Source organism: Mesoplodon mirus (genome assembly GCF_964341445.2).
Source record: "Mesoplodon mirus genome assembly, chromosome: 10".
NCBI lineage: Eukaryota > Metazoa > Chordata > Mammalia > Artiodactyla > Ziphiidae > Mesoplodon > Mesoplodon mirus.
Window position 1 is genome coordinate 25,061,064 of NC_138986.1, and position 15,774 is coordinate 25,076,837.

At 38.4% G+C, this 15,774-nt stretch overlaps 1 protein-coding gene across 6 annotated transcripts in view; it reads left to right on the plus strand.

Moving 5' to 3' along the window:
* Positions 1–15,774, plus strand: part of REPS1 (RALBP1 associated Eps domain containing 1) — an 80,260-nt gene that overhangs the window by 23,103 nt on the left and 41,383 nt on the right. The gene's annotated exons all lie outside the window — the stretch shown is intronic.

Genomic DNA, 15,774 nt, shown 5'->3' on the forward strand with positions numbered 1-15,774 from the left:
TATACCATTCAGAAGTTCAAGTCAGGAACTTCATAAATGTTTAAGATCTACCTCTGTCCTCTTTTATGGTAATTATTTAACTCAATACATTCTTTTTTTTAATTTTTAAATAAGTTTTTTAAATTTTATTTATTTACTTTTATTTTTGGCTGCCTTGGGTCTTTGTTGCTGCGCGCAGGCTTTTCTCTAGTTGTGGCGAGCAGGGGCTACTCTTCGTTGCGGTTCGCGGGCTTCTCATTGGGTGGCTTCAGTTGTTGCAGAGCACGGGCTCTAGGCACATGGGCTTCAGTAGTTGTGGCACTCAGGCTCAGTAATTGTGGCTCACGGGCTCTAGAGTGCAGGCTCAGTAGTTGTGATGCACGGGCTTAGTTGCTCCTCAGCATGTGGGATCTTCCCGGACCAGGGCTCGAACCTGTGTCCCCTGCATTGGCAGGCGGATTCTTAACCACTGCACCACCAGGGAAGTCCCTGAATACATTCTTTATGTTCCTTTTTTTAGCGGGTAGAATGAAATCTGCCTTCCAGTGTTAAGCTTCTAAGTCCTGTAGCAGTTACCTGTATTGTTATAGTATGTTCTTCGATGAATTGCTATGATAGTATTACTAAGGGAAAAAGAACATGTATAATATATTTGAACTTTTTTTCTGCTGAAAAGTTATGGGAGACATTTGTAGTTTTTCTTTACAATGAAAAATATACCTTTTGCAAATACTTGTAGAAAGGGGATTATTACTTATTTAGTACTTATCTGATATTTCAGTCCCTGATATATAGTAAGGGTGCAAGAAAATTCTGATATTGCTATTTAGCTGCAGTATTTGACAAAGTTTATATGTATCTTATTTTTGAGGTGGTCTGCAGAATAATGTGTGCCATCTGTCAGCAATGTATAGATGGTTTTCTTTGTTCTTTCTGAGGACATACCGTTGAGGAAAGACTTGGAGAACTCATCCTTAACTGAGATAGGAAAGTGGTTGAAATATGAAATGGAACTTATGCATGAGGGTATGAGTGAAAGGAAGAAAAGAATCAAGAGAATGCCTGTTTATTTACCTAAGTGTTAGGATAAAATCATAGCAGGAGAAAGCAAAGAAGCCATGTGGTTTTGAACTGTAGGCTTGTAATCAAAAATCATTTGAGTTGTGTAAGCAAAGCAAAAAGCATTAAAGGTTTTGGATAAGAAAGTAATATGGTAAAAGTGAGATTAGATATTTGCCCCAGTGCAACTAAGTATCTCAGAGGGGTTGGTAAGATTGCATTTCACTTCAGACCTGAGTTTAGTAGGAAGTTGGCGGTGGAGTTGGTCACAGAGTGATAGCTAGAGTTGTTTAGGAATGCAGACATGCTTCATGAATCCAGTAATGGATGAGTTACCCACTTTGTTGGACTATGCTAAGTATTTAAATTAAATTGTTTTTGTAACAGGAAAATACTAGAGATTAGTATGTCCACATAGCTTGTAAACAGGTGAAACATGCTTTGTGTTGACAGCAGTATTTTTGAAAGGGAATTAAGTCATGTTGAAATGATTGGGCTTTGATGTATGCCCTTATCTTCTTTGCCACTGACTTTTTTTTTCTTGACCTTTTCTGCTTGCCACAGTGTACTGCAGCAAAGATGATAGGCAAGTGTGCATGGATCATGTGTAATCCAAACTACGTTGGACAATGCAAACTATGTTTATTATCAGAAAATGTTTCATTTTTAAAGAAATGGTAAAAATGATCTTTCCTAGTAAGAAAGATTTAATTCAAATGAAGACTAACAGAATGAACTCGGTAAATCAGGAGGATGTGGGCACCATGGGAGAGCAATTCTCTTCAGCACTAAGTGGCAAAATACAGTGCCAGATCTTTCGGTGGGTTCCAGTATGACTAAGTCACGGTCTCTGCCCACAAGGAGTTTAATGGAGGGAGGAGGTGTCAGGAGTGTGTGGTGTGGTTAACCTAGTTACACAGGTAACTCAAGTAACTCAAATGGTAGAAGCTGGAGTACAAAGAAAGAAAAAGTCATTTGCATATGGAGTAGAAAGGATAGCAAATGTTACAGGAAGGAGGAGCCTGTTATGATGGGTTGTGAAGGAAGGGTATAATTTTAATAGGCAGACATAGGTTAGAGAGTGATCTGGTGAGAGAGAAAAGCAAAAGTATGGAGATAGGTGAGCCCGGTCTCTAGATTGACCAAAGTAAGACTGGAAAGGCAGTTTGGGACGATTTTACAGAGAGTCTTGAGTGCTAGACTTATGAGTTTGTTCTTTAAATATAATATACATTATTCAGAGCTGTACTTTAGATTTGTTAATCTGGTAGTCTGTATAGGAGTAGAAGGAGACTGCAGCAAAGTTGATTCAAAAATATTTCATTCATTCGTGTATCCAACCAACCAATGTATATCAGTACTGTAAATCAGGAGTTGTTCTAAGTGGTGGGAATATAAGAGATCTTCCCTGTTCTTTGGAAGCTCGTTCTTTTGGGAGATGTTGACAGTAAATAACAGTAGGGTACTCAGAGGAAGGATTGCACTTTGAGCTGAGATCTGAATGACCGGGGAAGTAGCCCAGCAAAGATCTGAGGGGCAAACAAACTGCGGATACAGCAAGTGCAAAGTCCTTTGAAGGGGGAGCAGTCTTGACTTATTGAAGGAAAGGAGGAAGAGGTGTTTTAGAGTTCTTGTATTAGTTACACTGTGGGTGTGTGTAAGGACTGGACCTGACACTCCAGGGAAGGGTGAAATAATGCATTTTCTTTTAATTAATTTCCCTTGGTTATTCTTCAGTTGTCTCAGTACCTTGATCTTATATAAAGCCATTGTATAATGATTCATTAATGACCTGAATTAATGACCTGAGAATAATTTGGGGGGCTTCCAGAGTCTTAGCTGAAACACTCTAGGACCATTATATAAGTAGGATAGGTTAATATATAATAATACCTGTATATATGATTATCTTTCATGAAACGGTCTCACTTTTTTCCACCCTGCTTGCTAGAGGACCTGAAGGAACATTATGGTAGTTTTTGCCATTTATTTTATGCCATTTTTCTAGTAACTATAGAATACCCTCTGAGACAGAATATGTAGAAATGTGGTCTAGGTGTTTTAGTTGATCTGCATATTTAAAAAAATTATCTGAATCCACATTAGCATTTAAAAATGAGAACAATATCATAGAATATTCCAGATTTCCAGCTTTAGAAAAATCTGAAGATGGCATCATTTGACAGATGTTCTTCTATAGCAGCAGTCAGCTAGAGCTGAATAGCAGCTGCTCTTGTCACACCTGCTCACCTTAGCTCACTGCATCCCCCATCTGGCCGGTTGCACTGATTTATGGTATACTTGCTTGCGCCTGTAGACATTGTGTTTTCAGTGGCTGCTCTAGAGCAGGGAGTATGTAGCACTGACATCAAAGCAAGAGGTCCTCCTATCACTACCATATAGAGAGTGTGCTCTATAATAGCATTTCTCAGAGTTTGGTCTGCAGAGCCCTGGTCTGATATTTTCATAATAATACTAATATGTTATTCCTCCCTGCTCCCCCGCTTTTTTTTTTTTATCCTGTGTTGACCTTTGCATTGGTAATGCAAAAGAAGTGGTGGGTAAAACTGACTCCTTAGCGCAAATCAATGCAGTGTCACCAAACTGTAATAGTATTGTATTAGTTATACTGTGGGTGTGTGTAAGGACTGGACCTGAAAGAAGAAACAAGAAAGAAAGAAACCAATTTCTTTCTACAAGAAAGAAACCAATTTTACTTAAGAATGTTCTATGTAGAAAAAAAGCCTAATTTTATTAAATCTTCACCCTTGAGTGTATATCTTTTTAGTATTTTGTGTGATGCAGTGGGAAGTATGCATAAAGCACATTTGCTGCATACTGAAGAATGATGATTGTCTTGAGGAAAAGTACTTATTTTATTGTCTGAGTTGTGAGCTGTACTGACTTTTTTTTTTTATGGAGCACCATTTTTCTTGAAGGAACAGCTTACTTGGGTATTGGGCAAAGATTTTCTTGAAAATGAAGCAAGTATGACTGTCACTTAAGGGAAAACAACTAATGCTATTTGTTACTAATGATATAAAATTTGAGCTTTCTGGCAAAAATCAGGATTTTCGAAAACTTAGCTGCAACCATGTGTTTGACTGCTTCCCAGTATTTAATGACTTTTCTGATGAGACCAGTGGTGATATTAACAAATGTAATTTAAAAAATATTTTGTAAATAAAATGTGTCAACATTTGGGAGATCTGCATGACTATGAACCAGTAGTTTACATATGACCAAAGCAGGATGCAGTGCACCAGATACACCAATGGATTTTTAATGTAAGGGTATGCAAAAGAGTTTATTAATATGGCTTTGGATTCTATATTGCAGCTAACCTTTAAGTAACTACCACTTGTAGAGTTTTGGTGTGGTATCAAAAAATGATAACAGATTTATCTGAAAAGGCTTTTTAAATTGCCCTCTGTTGTGACTTCCCTGGTGGCACAGTGGTTAAGAATCCACCTGCCAGGGCTTCCCTGGTGGTGCAGTGGTTGAGAGTCCGCCTGCCGATGCAGGGGACATGGCTTCGTGCCCCGGTCTGGGGGGATCCCACATGCCGCGGAGCGGCTAGCCCCGTGAGCCATGGCCACTGAGCCTGCGCGTCCGGAGCCTGTGCTCCGCAACAGGAGAGGCCACAACAGTGAGAGGCCCATGTACCGTGAAAAAAAAAAAAAATCCACCTGCCAATGCAGGGGACACGGGTTCAGTCCCTGGTCCGGGAAGATTCCACATGCCGTGGAGCTACTAAGCCTGTGTGCCACAGCTACTGAGCCTGAGCGCCTAGAGCCCACGCTCCACAATGAGAAGCCACCGCCACAAGAAGCCCGCGTACCGCAACGAAGAGTAACCCGTGCTTGACACAACTAGAGAAAGCCTGCACATGGCAATGAAGACCCAACGCAGCCAAAAATTAATTAATTAATTAAAATAAATAAAACTGTCCTTTGTCTTCCAACACATACCTATGTGAAGCGAGTGTCTTTAAGCAAAGCAACATACTGCAGTGAATCAAATACAGAAGCAGATATTAATCTTCTCATAAGCTGGACATTAAGGAAATTTGTATAAATATAAAACAATGTATTCTCAATTTTTTATTTTGGAAAAACGTTATTTTCATAAAATTTTATGTTACATGTGATAGGATTATTCTTGTGTTTAAATGAATTCATAGGTGCATGTTTTTTTAATTTCCCAATTTAAATTCTAATATGGTAAATAACAATAAATATAAGCCACAAAAACAAAGGCTTTGGGGGAGTCCTCTTTAATTTTTTTAAGCATGTATAAGGAGGGATCCTGATACCAAAAAGTTTGAATATCACTGCTCTGGGCTCTTAAACAACATTGATTCCCAAAATGTGTTATACAGAGCATCTGCTCTATGGACCACTAGTTCTAAAGCATTTTAATAGATACTAAACCAAAAAGAGGTTTGTTTCTAGGCTGTAGGATTTTTTAGTGCCTCTTATGAACTAAAAATGCATTGTAAAGTCGCCAAGGGGGCTATAATATATGTTTATTCAACTACAGAGCATTTAACTTGACTGGTGTTCTTTGGAATACATTTTGGAACTACTGTCCCATAAACATGCCATGTTGAGAGTTCTGTTTAGCTATGCCTTGGAGGCACCTGGGAACAGAGAGGCTTCGGACTCAGACTAATCTGGCTTTGAACCCTGACTGCCACCTACTAACCTCAGTTTCCTTTCCTATGAACTGGGGATAATGGTAGCCAACATTAGAGGAGTGTTCTGAGCGTTAAGTGGGACAACAAGTGAACAGTCTTCCTAATAATAGGTATTCAGTGTAATTGTTCCCTGTTTTCCTCTAATTTCTCTGGTAAACCTGAGTCTCCATTACAAGTTATTCCCATGTCGGTAAAGCTGATGAGTCACAGAGAGGTGTGGGGACAAGTCTAACAAGTTAGTGGAACAATAAAAGTTAAACTGACTTGGGAGCCAGTGTTGTGCACGTAGGTAGACCAAACTGCCTGGGCTTTAAAGCCAGCAAAAACAGTCAGCTTGTCCATTGACCCAGTCCAACTTAAATTAAAGAATGTTTATAAAAATGAAAGCAATGGAGTCACCTCAATTTTAACTTGATAGTGACTATAAAGGGAGGATCTTACTTTCTATTATATTTTATTAAACATTCATAAAATTTCATTTTGGAGAGAATTTTGACAGTATTCTCAGTGATTATGTATTGATTCTCAGTATTATGTATAGTTTCAATATATTCCTCATTCCATTTTTTTGCATTTTTCTACTTTATAATTCAGCTCTTAGATTCAAGCTGAAATTCTCAGATAACTGCCATATACCTTTCTTGTTGTTAGAATTCCCTGTACCTCATGTTCTGAGCATAGGATTAAAGAGCCTTCCTAATGCATTTAAACTACTCTTTCATTGTCACTTTGTACTAGGCACTCAACTTTTAGGACTTACTGAGGGTACTTGCTCTGAGGCAGCTGACATTATTCTAGGAAAAGGACAGTGGACAGCATGTCTTGGTAGAAGATTAAAAGCATGACTTTGAATTATAGCTCTGCCCTTTTTTGAGCCCTCTGGCCTTAGTTACTTGGCCAGTCTGATTCTCTTACTTCTCCTGTAAAATGATAAAACTACCAATTCTACTCCATTATTTTTAGGATTAGATGGGAACACCTTGAGTATTTAGCACTGGGCTTAGCATTGTGTGCACTCAGTAAATGTTAGCCCTCTCCCCAACATGTCCATATTTTGTGTATCAGAAGTAAAAAATGATGCCTGTGTACATTTTGCTCATTGGAGAGCTCTTCGAGTTATTATTAAAGAACTATTTATTCTTGTTTTCTACAGTATTAAAAGGTTGATTCCTTTTCTAAGCCATGGCATACAGGTAGAAAGGCAACGACTAGAAAGACTGCTGATAGAGCAAAAATGCTACCTTGGCAAAAAGGAAAAAGTCACAAATCATTAAGAACAGAACAAAACAAAAACTCTTAATAGTGCTATTCCATTAGGTGAAGGAAAAAAAACCCCACTTTTTCTTAAGGACCCCGAATACATATGTTATCTTCCAGGAGTTGTATAATTTTATGCTTTACATTTAGATCTGTGATCCATTTTGAGTTAATTTTTGTAAAGGGACTAGGTGTACTTTTTTGGACATTCATTCTACTTTGTGTTCTCTTAGCTTGCTGGATCAGTGGTTCAGTTTCTGGCATTAATTTGGGGGAAACTTTTAGTTATTATTGTTTCAAGTAAATCTTTTGTTCTTTTTATTCTCCTTGTCTTCTTACTACATGTATGTCATACCTTTTGTAGTTGTCCCACAGTTTTCAAATATTCTATTCTGTTTTTTCCTCTTTTAGTTTTAGAGGTCTTACTGAGATCCTCAAGCTCGAAGATTATTTCCTCAGCCATGTCCAGTCTACTAATAAGCCCATCAAAGGCATTCTTTGTTTTATAGTGTTTTAGATACCTAGCTTTTTTTTGGAGGGGGGTGGTTCTTAGGATTTCCATTTCTCTGCTTATATTGCCTGTTCTGTTCTTGTATGGTGTCTACTTTATCCATTAGAGCCCTTCACATATTAATCATAGTTATTTTAAATTCCTGGCCTGATAATTCCAACATCACTGCCATATCTGAGTTTGTTTCTCATGCTTGCTTTGTTTCTTCAAAGTGTGATTTTTTTTTTTGCCTTTTAGTATGTCTTGTAATTTTTTTTCTTGATAGCCTGACATGATGTACTGAGTTAATGTTACGATAAATACATCTTTAGTAATGTGGTGGTAAAGTATGGGATGAGGCAAAGCATTCTGTAGTCCTATGATTATGTCTCAGTCTTTCAGTGAACCTCTGCCTCTGGACTGTGAACTTCACAGTTGCTTCTCCGTCCCACCCATATCCCCCTTACCCCCCTTAGGGGGGACAAGATGGGTAGAATGTGATTTCCTTTCTCCCAGGTTAGTTAGGCTCTGATAAATACTGGGCAGGTTGGGCTCTGGTTAAATAGTTTCTCCTGAAGCCAGGCCTTGTTAAGACCAGAATGCTCTGGTGGGTTTCAAGATGGCTCCTTTTCCCCTCCCCCTGCCAGAAGCATGAAGGGGTTTTTCTCCCATATTCTCTGTGAGAACCTGGTAGAGGTTTCTCCTGGAGGTAAAGCCCCTCTGTGAGAAGGGGCCCCTGTATTTTTCTCTCTCAGACTTGTACACACTGAGCCTACACCAATTCATCAGTTACAGTTATTCTTACATCAGTTATTCTTCCCTTCCTTGGCACTGGTTTTGAGGAAGTTGATGTTGATGGGTTTCTCTTCCAGTAAGTTGTGATTCTCTGTATTTGCTTTCTGTTGGTCTCCAGTTTGGGGGCAGCAATTTGCTGTATGACCTCTGTTCTCTTACAGATCTAAGAAGAGTTCTTGATTTTTTAGGTTTGTTCAGCTAGACCAGAAACCAGAAGCCCATGCCTTTCTCCCTTCACCTTCTTATCCTTCCCCCTCTCAACTTGTTAGCTCTACTTGTACATATTTAATATTGATAACATTTGCACCCTGTTCTAGAACCATAATTCTTAATTGTTTACTGTTTTGACTTCAGATTGACTGTAGAGTGTGCAAATTCAAAGTATACATTATGATGATATAAATTATTTTACTGCAGATCCAGGCATTGTACTGTGATTACATTCTGATACTTTCTCAGCTGCCTTTCTTTTTTTTCCCTTGCACTGTTTGCCTTCATATCCATTCCTTCCCCTTTACGTTGTCTGAAGTTTCCCTCCTGGACCCTTCTGTCAGTTTATCTGAACTGCTGGCTCCTTTGCCCAGTTGCATAGCTGTTTTCCTGCAACTTTATTTCCCCGCTTTCTTGGTGTGTATCTACTTTTTCCTGGATGCTCTGTCTCCAGATTTTGCTAAATAACATCATTTTCCCAAGAAAGAGTTCATAGGAGATAAACTTTTTAAAATTTCTGCGTCTATGAAAGTGTCTGTTCTTGTTATCATCTTTTTTTTTTTTTTTTTTTTGCGGTCCGCGGGCCTCTCACTGTTGTGGCCTCTCCCGTTATGGAGCACAGGCTCCGGACGCACAGGCTCAGCGGCCATGGCTCACGGGCCCAGCCGCTCCTTGGCATGTGGGATCTTCCCGGACTGGGGCACGAACCCGTGTCCCCTGCATCGGCAGGCGGACCCTCAACCACTGCGCCACCAGGGAAGCCCCATATTCTTGTCATCATTGATGCTAATTTGGATACGGAATTCTAGGTTGTAAATAATTTTTCTTAGAACTTTGAGAATGTTGCTTTATTGTTTTCTGATATTCAGTGTTATCAATGAGAAGTCTGATTCCAGTCCAGTTAGTGTTTTTTTCTTAAGTGATCCGTACCTCTCTTCCTTATCGCCCTCCCCTACACCTATTCTGGCTACTCTTAGGATCTTTGTTTTATCCTTGGTGTTCTAAAGTTCCACAGTAATAATGTGTTTAGGAATTCTTTAACCCATTGTGTTGAGCACTCAGACGCTCTCAGTCTGAAAACTTCTGTCCTTTAGCTTTGGGGGTAAATCTCTTGTTCTTTCATTATCACTCTTCTCCTTTCTGTGTGTCGTTTGTAGACCTCATTTTAATAAAAATGTGGCCCATCTGGATTAATCTTTGTTTCTTTTCTCATATTTTCTAATTCAGCTTTCCCCTTCCTACTTCTGGAGAAATTTTATTTTTAATCTTCTAGTATTTTTACTGAACTTTGTATACAGTTAACCCTTGAACAACATGGGTTTGAACTGTGCAAGTCTAGTAACATGCAGATTTTTTCCAGCAAATATACAGTCGGCCCTTGGTACCTGTGGGTTCCTCATCTACAGATGCAGAGTTGTGGATACAGAGGGGCAGCTACAAGGACTTGAAGCATCCTAGGATTTTGGTATCCCTGACAGGTCCTGGAACCAGTCCCCTGTGGATACCAAGGGACTGGCTGTATTTCCATACGTCTTATTCGCTGATCATTCCTTTTTCATAGTATTCTGTTCTTGTTTTGTGAGTGAGACAGTGTTATCTTAAATCTGTCAGAGGATACTCACTAGAATATTTTTCAGTGCTCTTTCTTCCATGAATTATGTCTTTCAGGGTTGGTTTGTTTTCTCCCATTTGTACATTTGGCAGTTCTCTTCCAGTCTGTAGGCTTTCTGCAGTTGCTTGTTGATCTTTGAGGCAGTGGAAAAACTGAGCTCTGTGTGCTTGGGCATAACACCTCAAAAGGCTGCCTCACTGCAGGAGGAGTGGGTCAGACTCTGGTCTTAGTTGGGTTGCTAAATGCTAGAAACGGAAGCTTTTCTCCGGGGCAACAACTCCTATCTACATCAGCTGTCCTAGTACTTCCCTGACATTTCATTTTTTAGTTTTTCGTTTGTTTTCACTTGGAGGGTAGAGTCTAGTTGCTAATATTCTGTGAGCAACTGTAGGTATAGGGAGCTTCATCTCTGTCCCAGTCTCACTCTCAAGTCATACCTAGCATTTCTGGGTGAGTCCCTGCATTTTGCAGGCCCAATTGATTCTTCTCCGTGGATATTCTTGGCACTGATTTCTTCTACCCTACTTCATTAGGCATGACTCCATCTGCTTTCTAATTGTTAAAATCTACTTAAATTTCCTGTCAGTTCATTGTTCCCCTTTCCCTCTTATTTATTTTTAATTTGTTCCCTTATTATCATTTTAATAAGGCTCCTGAAAGGGGAGGAGGTAAATTCCTGTACTCAGTGTATTGTCTTAAACCAGAAGTTCAAAATACTTGTGAAGGCATGAGAACATCCCATCTTTTAGAAGACTTTTCATCAAAAGTTATAATAGAACCCACTTTGGTGCTTAAAGGCATTAGTTCTCAGCTCTCAAGAAAATGTGGTTTTCAGGAATGATTTAGTTACTGAAGTCTCTGACTAAATAAAGTACATTATGATCAGGTAGTAAATAAAAAGTGATAATAATGATATTTGTGGCCCAGACACTGTTGTAAGTGCTCTATTAAGTACAGTCTCATTGAATCTCCACAACATATGAAGTAGTATATTCTTTTCCCCAGTTTACATATGAGGAAACTGAGGCACATTAAAGTTATATCACTTGCTCAAATACTGTATAAATGATACAGAATGATTTCCCAACCACAGTAATCTCTATAGGTATTAAAGTGAACTACAATCTAGTTTATCTTTCCTTCCTAGAATTTAGTGGCTTTTTTGTAAATATTATTAAACAGAGCATTTAGAAAAGGAATTGATGCTATTTATTTAAGGCTAGTATTCCTTTTTGAATCCAATAAAATTAATGAAAACTTTGACACCTCTCTCTCTCTCTCCCCACCCCCCTTCCTCCCTCTCATCTCAGAACAGGCAGCCAGGGTTCTGTGCCTGTCAGTAAGATGTTACAGTCATTCAGAGTTAATAGTACTTGACTGTGTTACATTTTAAAGCATATTCCATTTCTAGAAATTTGTTCTACAGTTGTACAAGTATACAAAGATACGTACACATGAATGTTTATGGCATTATTTGTAATAGAAAGCTGGAAAATCCTAAATGTTCATCAGTAAGTGGTTAATTAATTTGTAATAGGAATATCCAGGCAATGGAATGCTGTGTAAAAAAATGAGAGGGGGCTTCCCTGGTGGCGCAGTGGTTGAGAGTCCGCCTGCTGATGCAGGGGACACGGGTTCGTGCCCCAGTCCAGGAAGATCCCACATGTCACGGAGTGGCTGGACCCGTGAGCTATGGCCGCTGAGCCTGTGTGTCCGGAGCCTGTGCTCCGTGACGGGAGAGGCCACAACAGTGAGGGGCCCGCGTACCACCGCAAAAAGTAAAAAAAATAATAAATAAAATAAATTTAAAAAAAAAATGAGAGGGTCCTATATATGCTGATATAAGAAGACCTTTGAGTAATATTATGTGGAAAAAATCATATAGTATGACCCTACATGTATAAAAAGTGTGTGTGAAGTATGTGTGCTCATATGTTTGTATATATGTAGAAAAAATTGGAAAAACATAAAATAATGGTTACTTTTGATGAGTATTGTAAGAACTTTTAGTTCTATGTCCCAAGTACTATTTTATTTATTTTACCATGAGCATATAAATTTTATAATGTTAAGAAAATAAAGCTTAATCGGTTGTAGTGGCTATCAGTAGTATACCAGCAACCACTCACTGGCCTGGTTTCCTAGGTGAGTTAGAATCTATTGGAAGAGATCTGGGAATCTGTATCCTAAGAAGGGCTTTAAGTAGTTCTCACGATCAGGCAACTGTGTGAGCTTGCACACAAATACGCATGATTTAGAATAAGGGAAAATTACCATAAAGAGGTAATTAAAAGAGGGAGGATACTTTGAATAATGCTGAACTAATAATAAATTTCAAAATTTAGAGGCAATAAATAGTTTTCTAGGAAATTATCAGATATTTTATAGATAGAAAACCTAGTTTATTCCAAATAACTTGGAAGAAACAGAGAAATATATCAGAGATATTGCCTACCCAGTGTCATAGGTGAATTTTCTTCCAAATCTTTAAGGATCATGAAATTCCTAATCTATTTAAAGCAGGAAAAAAGTAAAGCTTGCTAGTTGTGTTTACAAAGCCAGTGTAACACCAGTTCCAAACCTTTCAGGTATAGCTTTTTTAAAAAAGCTTAATCATTTTAAGATTATGGTTAAAATTTTAGATAAATATTATTTGAGAAAGTAATGCACCAACTAAATGGAATTCATTTCAGGGATCAAAGGATGGTTTGATGTTAGGAACTCTATTAATAAGACCAGAGGGAAAAATGATCATCTTTTAGTTTTCTGCCCCCAAGTGCACACAGTAAAACTAACATCTATCTGTGTTTTTTAAAAATATAAAGCCCCAAACAAAACTATTAGAATAGTGGAACTAGCTGAATAGTTTCTTAACAAAGGTGTTGCAGAGTGTTAGCCCTTAATGATAAAACACTGAAGTGGTCTTGTTAAAGTTAGGAACCAGACTGTACATGAATTGCCGTCCCAATTAAAGTCTCAGCTTATTTCAATAAATGATTCTAAAGATTATTTGAAAGATTAAGTAATGTGAGAATAGCAAAGAAAATTCTAAAGAACAAAAAGTGAAGGCTGGGCTAACCCTATCAGGTATTTAAATATTATAAGGCTAAAGTAATTAAAGAAGAATGTTACAGGTCCAGGTTCTATGTAGAACTGTGTCACACAGGGGGTCAGAAATAAATAAGTTACTGGTGAAAAAGATGAGAAACACTCTCATACTGACAGTGAGAGAATAAATTTTGGTAACCTTTTTGAAAGGCAATTGGCTATAGCTAATTTTTAAACATATGTATAGTTTGGTTTAGCAGGTCTCCTTCTAGGAATTTATTCCAAGCATTTCTTTAGAGACGAATTTTGTCTAATTCACAAGAGTGTGATGGTAATTTAGACTTATTGGTAATTTAGTCTATTTTCTTCTTGATAGACTTCTTTAGAATACTTCATCAGGAGTTATTTTTGTAAATTTGTATGTCATAGCTCCTTTCCTTCTCTCCTGTGTTCGTGGGCTTATGGCCTCTGCAGTAGGGGTAGCTTGGGGAGAGACACAGTGACACACATGCCTGACTTGGGCCGCAAAGTGAGTTTTTTAGGTGATGCAGCCAGGATCAGTTGTAGAGGAATAATTGCAGATATTGCCTTTGATTCCTTTTATCTCCTCTTTCAGAACATCTTTCCCGAGTCCTGAGGTGGCAGCTTGGCATACAGGCTCTTAAGATTTTGTTATGTCTGATACAACAGAAAGATAGTATTTCTCCTTTCTCTTCTACCCATCACACCCCATTTCCACCCCACGTCCTGGGAAGAGCTTTGGGTTTGGAATCAAAAGACCTTATTTCTAGTGCCTGTTCTGCTGACTAGCTCAGAGACTTAAGAGAAGCAAAATTACCCTTGTAAACTTACTTTCTTTCAAAGCCAAGTATCTTAACCTGTTTTGTACCTGTCTTTCTACTTAAATTCCTCCTGTTTATTCCTTAACCCATTGCAAACTAGATTTTACCCTACCGCATCTCGATAACGGCTCGAGCAGCAAAAACCTAATTGCAAAACATACAGTACATTTCCCCCCCTTTTTAAATTGGATCCCACTATTTCTCCTTTTTAGAAGTTACCAATATTTATCATTTTTCTGATTAAATGATATTATATATTTTGGGTAGTAAATACAGTCTCATGTAAAGAAAACATAGAAATATCCCTTAATCTCAGCACCCAGAAATAAACGCTGGCGTATTCACTACCTCTTATATGTACATATCATAATAGAATTAGGTTATGCTTATGTATACACTGCTTTGTGTTCTGCTTTTTGTTTTCATAACATTAATGCTATAAGTGAGTTTTCAAGGCTACGTATTTTTCTCTTTATATGGCTATTCCATAATTAATTTCTTGTGGTGAGTTCAGGTTGGTTTTCATCTTGAACACCCTGTACCTAAACCTGTTTGTGCAATGATTGTTTCTTTTAAGGCTTGCTCCCACCTTCCAGAGCCTCTTCCCACCCTTGGCTTCCCACTTCCTGCTGGTACTTTTTCCCACTATCTCTTTCATAGGGTCCTTTTTATACCTGCCTGTTAGGTTTCCTTTCACTGCTCTGGGCTTGCTGGCAGTCTCATTTACTCCCCCAGCTTCGGGCATCACCTCCTGTCTGCTTCCCATCTGTGGAGCATATCTCCTCAACGTGCTCCCTTCTGAACACTGCCTCTGTGTTGCCAACTGTTCCCCAGGTAACTCCCCCGAAAGTCCCACAGGCACCTGAAATGGATGTAACGAGGCTAAAGAAACCACGGGTGATCTCCTTTTAGGTCTTCCTGTTATTTATCTAGCATTTACCTGGAATATTTTAGACGCTTTGGTTTATAAGCCAAAGTAATCCAAGATATGAAATGATCCCTTAAGGGGTTCCAAGTGGGCACAGTAATCATAACACAGTGCCTGCATAGCCTGCAGGGCTGTGTGCTCTTCTATTCTTAACTCTCGCCCTCCTTTTCCTCCTAGTTCCCTTAATGTAAACCTGCCCCTTTATCCTCCTTGCCCTTTAAAATTTACACAGAAGTGATGCCCCTTAGTGGCAGAACAGCAACTTCCTCCTGTGCTGATTGTTCATAGCAAAAATGACTGTCTTTTTTCCTTGTGCAAGTGAACAAATGGTTACTGTTATTGTGATATGTTGCTGAACCATTGATAGGTACTTTTTTGCAATTCTAGTAAATACTTCTGATTTAGTACCACAGCATCTCAGGTACCTTAATCTTCCTTTGAGTGTTTTGGGGAAAAGAAAATAGACAAAATATGTTCCCTTTGTACAAGAAGTTGAGTTTTTTGAGAAGCTGAGACAAGGATATTTAGTGCTTGTTTTAAGATTACTTTATGATGTCTGTATAGTAGATGTTACTCCAGCTTTGGGGATTATAATTTAATCTTGTAACTTAAAATTCTCTTTTCTAGTCTGATACTTGTAGTAGCCAGTCGAGAAATACTTGTTGAGTGATTAGAATGATCCTTGAAAGCCTTCATGCTTTAAAACAAACAAACAAACAAAAATGGTTGTTTTAAAGAAAAGTAGTATAACCACATTAAATATAATCTGGAAAATAAGAGGGGGGAAAAAACCATACTGTTAATCTCACCTAACAAATTTGTTGGCAGAATTTTTATATATCTGGTTGTTTTAAG